The following is a 6,000-nucleotide window of genomic DNA, read 5'->3' as shown; positions in this document are numbered from 1 at the left end:
TTGCACAATTCTAGAACGCTTCCGACCGCCTTGGGAGCTGAGAATTTCGGCTCAACTGCTCTTCCACGACTGAAACACTGCGTGTCCGGCTGGCGTTGCATAATTCTAGAACGCTTCCAACCGCCTTGGGAGCTGAGAATTTCGGCTCAACTGCTCTGCCGCGACTGAAATACTGCGTGTCCGGCTGGCGTTGCATAATTCTAGAACACTTCCGACCGCCTTGAGAGCTGAGAATTTCGGCTCAACTGCTCTGCCGCGACTGAAACACTGCGTGTCCGGCTGGCGTTGCATAATTCTAGAACACTTCCGACCGCCTTGGGAGCTGAGAATTTGGGCTAAACTGCTCTGCCGCGACTGAAACACTACGTGTCCGGCTGGCGTTGCATAATTCTAGAACGCTTCCGACCGCCTTGGGAGCTGAGAATTTCGGCTCAACTGCTCTGCCGCGACTGAAACACTGCGTGTCTGGCTGGCGTTGCATAATTCTAGAATGCTTCCGACCGCCTTGGAAGCTGAGAATTTCGGCTCAACTGCTCTGCCGCGACTGAAACACTGCGTGTCCGCCTGGCGTTGCATAATTCTAGAACGCTTCCGACCGCCTTGGGAGCTGAGAATTTCGGCTCAACTGCTCTGCCGCGACTGAAACACTGCGTGTCCGGCTGGCGTTGCATAATTCTAGAACGCTTCCGACCGCCTTGGGAGGCGAGAATTTCGGCTGAACTGCTCTGCCGCGACTGAAACACTGCGTGTCCGGCTGGCGTTGCATAATTATAGAACGCTTCCGACCGCCTTCGGAGCTGAGAATTTCGGCTCAACTGCTCTGCCGCGACTGAAATACTGCGTGTCCGGCTGGCGTTGCACAATTCTAGAACGCTTCCGACCGCCTTGGGAGCTGAGAATTTCGGCTCAACTGCTCTTCCGCGACTGAAACACTGCGTGTCCGGCTGGCGTTGCATAATTCTAGAACGCTTCCGACCGCCTTGGGAGCTGAGAATTTCGGCTCAACTGCTCTGCCGCGACTGAAACACTGCGTGTCCGGCTGGCGTTGCATAATTCTAGAACACTTCCGACCGCCTTGGGAGGCGAGAATTTCGGCTCAACTGCACTGCCGCGACTGAAACACTGCGTGTCCGGCTGGCGTTGCATAATTCTAGAACGCTTCCGACCGCCTTGGGAGCTGAGAATTTCGGCTGAACTGCTCTGCCGCGACTGAAACACTGCGTGTCCGGCTGGCGTTGCATAATTCTAGAACGCTTCCGACCGCCTTGGGAGCTGAGAATTTCGGCTCAACTCCTCTGTCGCGACTGAAACACTGCGTGTCCGGCTGGTGTTGCACAATTCTAGAACGCTTCCGACCGCCTTAGAGCTGAGAATTTCGGCTCAACTGCTCTGCCGCGACTGAAATACTGCGTGTCCGGCTGGCGTTGCACAATTCTAGAACGCTTCCGACCGCCTTGGGAGCTGAGAATTTCGGCTCAACTGCTCTTCCGCGACTGAAACACTGCGTGTCCGGCTGGCGTTGCATAATTCTAGAACGCTTCCAACCGCCTTGGGAGCTGAGAATTTCGGCTCAACTGCTCTGCCGCGACTGAAATACTGCGTTTCCGGCTGGCGTTGCATAATTCTAGAACACTTCCGACCGCCTTGGGAGCTGAGAATTTCGGCTCAACTGCTCTGCCGCGACTAAAACACTGCGTGTCCGGCTGGCGTTGCATAATTCTAGTACACTTCCGACCGCCTTGGGAGCTGATAATTTCGGCTCAACTACTCTGCCGCGACTGAAACACTGCGTGCCCGGCTGGCGTTGCATAATTCTAGGACACTTCCGACCGCCTTGGGAGCTGAGAATTTCGGCTCAACTGCTCTGCCGCGACTGAAATACTGCGTGTCCGGCTGTCGTTGCATAATTCTAGAACACTTCCGACCGCCTTGGGAGCTGAGAATTTCGGCTCAACTGCTCTGCCGCGACTAAAATACTGCGTGTCCGGCTGGCGTTGCATAATTCTAGTACACTTCCGACCGCCTTGGGAGCTGATAATTTCGGCTCAACTACTCTGCCGCGACTGAAACACTGCGTGTCCGGCTGGCGTTGCATAATTCTAGGACACTTCCGACCGCCTTGGGAGCTGAGAATTTCGGCTCAACTGCTCTGCTGCGACTGAAACACTGCGTGTCCGTCTGGCGTTGCATAATTCTAGGACACTTCCGACCGCCTTGGGAGCTGAGAACTTCGGCTCAACTGCTCTGCCGCGCCTGAAACACTGCGTGCCCGGCTGGCGTTGCATAATTCTAGAACACTTCCGACCGCCTTGGGAGCTGAGAACTTCGGCTCAACTGCTCTGCCGCGACTGAAACACTGCGTGCCCGGCTGGCGTTGCATAATTCTAGAACACTTCCGACCGCCTTGGGAGCTGAGAATTTCGGCTCAACTGCTCTGCCGCGGCTGAAACACTGCGTGTCCGGCTGGCGTTGCATAATTCTAGAACACTTCCGACCGCCTTGGGAGCTGAGAATTTGGGCTAAACTGCTCTGCCGCGACTGAAACACTACGTGTCCGACTGGCGTTGCATAATTCTAGAACGCTTCCGAGCGCCTTGGGAGCTGAGAATTTCGGCTCAACTGCTCTGCCGCGACTGAAATACTGCGTGTCCGGCTGGCGTTGCATAATTCTAGAACGCTTCCGACCGCCTTGGGAGCTGAGAATTTCGGCTCAACTGCTCTGCCGCGACTGAAACACTGCGTATCCGGCTGCCGTTGCATAATTCTAGGACACTTCCGACCGCCTTGGGAGCTGAGAATTTCGGCTCAACTGCTCTGCCGCGACTGAAACACTGCGTGTCTGGCTGGCGTTGCATAATTCTAGAACGCTTCCGACCGCCTTGGAAGCTGAGAATTTCGGCTCAACTGCTCTGCCGCGACTGAAACACTGCGTGTCCGCCTGGCGTTGTATAATTCTAGAACGCTTCCGACCGCCTTGGGAGCTGAGAATTTCGGCTCAACTGCTCTGCCGCGACTGAAACACTGCGTGTCCGGCTGGCGTTGCATAATTCTAGAACGCTTCCGACCGCCTTGGGAGGCGAGAATTTCGGCTGAACTGCTCTGCCGCGACTGAAACACTGCGTGTCCGGCTGGCGTTGCATAATTCTAGAACGCTTCCGACCGCCTTGGGAGCTGAGAATTTCGGCTCAACTGCTCTGCCGCGACTGAAACACTGCGTGTCCGGCTCGTGTTGCACAATTCTAGGACGCTTCCGACCGCCTTGGGAGCTGAGAATTTAGGCTCAACTGCTCTGCCGCGACTGAAACACTGCGTGTCCAGCTGGCGTTGCATAATTCTAGAACGCTTCCGACCGCCTTGGGAGCTGAGAATTTCGGCTCAACTGCTCTGCCGCGACTGAAACACTGCGTGTCCGGCTGGAGTTGCATAATTCTAGAACGCTTCCGACCGCCTTGGGAGCTGAGAATTTCGGCTCAACTGCTCTGCCGCGACTGAAACACTGCGTGTCCGGCTGGCGTTGCATAATTCTAGAACACTTCCGATCGCCTTGGGAGGCGAGAATTTCGGCTCAACTGCACTGCCGCGACTGAAACACTGCGTGTCCGGCTGGCGTTGCATAATTCTAGAACGCTTCCGACCGCCTTGGGAGCTGAGAATTTCGGCTGAACTGCTCTGCCGCGACTGAAACACTGCGTGTCCGGCTGGCGTTGCATAATTCTAGAACGCTTCCGACCGCCTTGGGAGCTGAGAATTTCGGCTCAACTGCTCTGCCGCGACTGAAACACTGCGTGTCCGGCTGGTGTTGCACAATTCTAGAACGCTTCCGACCGCCTTAGAGCTGAGAATTTCGGCTCAACTGCTCTGCCGCGACTGAAATACTGCGTGTACGGCTGGCGTTGCACAATTCTAGAACGCTTCCGACCGCCTTGGGAGCTGAGAATTTCGGCTCAACTCCTCTTCCGCGACTGAAACACTGCGTGTCCGGCTGGCGTTGCATAATTCTAGAACGCTTCCAACCGCCTTGGGAGCTGAGAATTTCGGCTCAACTGCTCTGCCGCGACTGAAATACTGCGTTTCCGGCTGGCGTTGCATAATTCTAGAACACTTCCGACCGCCTTGGGAGCTGAGAATTTCGGCTCAACTGCTCTGCCGCGACTAAAACACTGCGTGTCCGGCTGGCGTTGCATAATTCTAGTACACTTCCGACCGCCTTGGGAGCTGATAATTTCGGCTCAACTACTCTGCCGCGACTGAAACACTGCGTGTCCGGCTGGCGTTGCATAATTCTAGGACACTTCCGACCGCCTTGGGAGCTGAGAATTTCGGCTCAACTGCTCTGCCGCGACTGAAATACTGCGTGTCCGGCTGTCGTTGCATAATTCTAGAACACTTCCGACCGCCTTGGGAGCTGAGAATTTCGGCTCAACTGCTCTGCCGCGACTAAAATACTGCGTGTCCGGCTGGCGTTGCATAATTCTAGTACACTTCCGACCGCCTTGGGAGCTGATAATTTCGGCTCAACTACTCTGCCGCGACTGAAACACTGCGTTTCCGGCTGGCGTTGCATAATTCTAGGACACTTCCGACCGCCTTGGGAGCTGAGAATTTCGGCTCAACTGCTCTGCCGCGACTGAAACACTGCGTGTCCGTCTGGCGTTGCATAATTCTAGGACACTTCCGACCGCCTTGGGAGCTGAGAACTTCGGCTTAACTGCTCTGCCGCGCCTGAAACACTGCGTGCCCGGCTGGCGTTGCATAATTCTAGAACACTTCCGACCGCCTTGGGAGCTGAGAACTTCGGCTCAACTGCTCTGCCGCGACTGAAACACTGCGTGCCCGGCTGGCGTTGCATAATTCTAGAACACTTCCGACCGCCTTGGGAGCTGAGAATTTCGGCTCAACTGCTCTGCCGCGACTGAAACACTGCGTGTCCGTCTGGCGTTGCATAATTATAGGACACTTCCGACCGCCTTGGGAGCTGAGAATTTCGGCTCAACTGCTCTGCCGCGACTGAAACACTGCGTGTCTGGCTGGCGTTGCATAATTATAGGACACTTCCGACCGCCTTGGGAGCTGAGAATTTCGGCTCAACTGCTCTGCCGCGACTGAAACACTGCGTATCCGGCTGTCGTTGCATAATTCTAGGACACTTCCGACCGCCTTGGGAGCTGAGAATTTCGGCTCAACTGCTCTGCCGCGACTGAAACACTGCGTGTCTGGATGGCGTTGCATAATTCTAGAACGCTTCCGACCGCCTTGGAAGCTGAGAATTTCGGCTCAACTGCTCTGCCGCGACTGAAACACTGCGTGTCCGGCTGGCGTTGCATAATTCTAGAACACTTCCGACCGCCTTGGGAGGCGAGAATTTCGGCTCAACTGCACTGCCGCGACTGAAACACTGCGTGTCCGGCTGGCGTTGCATAATTCTAGAACGCTTCCGACCGCCTTGGGAGCTGAGAATTTCGGCTGAACTGCTCTGCCGCGACTGAAACACTGCGTGTCCGGCTGGCGTTGCATAATTCTAGAACGCTTCCGACCGCCTTGGGAGCTGAGAATTTCGGCTCAACTGCTCTGCCGCGACTGAAACACTGTGTGTCCGGCTGGTGTTGCACAATTCTAGAACGCTTCCGACCGCCTTAGAGCTGAGAATTTCGGCTCAACTGCTCTGCCGCGACTGAAATACTGCGTGTCCGGCTAGCGTTGCATAATTCTAGAACGCTTCCGACCGCCTTGGGAGCTGAGAATTTCGGCTCAACTGCTCTTCCGCGACTGAAACACTGCGTGTCCGGCTGGCGTTGCATAATTCTAGAACGCTTCCAACCGCCTTGGGAGCTGAGAATTTCGGCTCAACTGCTCTGCCGCGACTGAAATACTGCGTGTCCGGCTGGCGTTGCATAATTCTAGAACACTTCCGACCGCCTTGGGAGCTGAGAATTTCGGCTCAACTGCTCTGCCGCGACTGAAACACTGCGTGTCCGGCTGGCGTTGCATAATTCTAGAACA

The sequence above is a fragment of the Amblyomma mixtum genome, chromosome 1 (assembly GCF_055824585.1).
Source record: "Amblyomma mixtum isolate Tamu chromosome 1, ASM5582458v1, whole genome shotgun sequence".
In the NCBI taxonomy this organism is placed as follows: Eukaryota; Metazoa; Arthropoda; class Arachnida; order Ixodida; family Ixodidae; genus Amblyomma; species Amblyomma mixtum.
Note: the sequence above shows the minus strand (reverse complement) of the source record.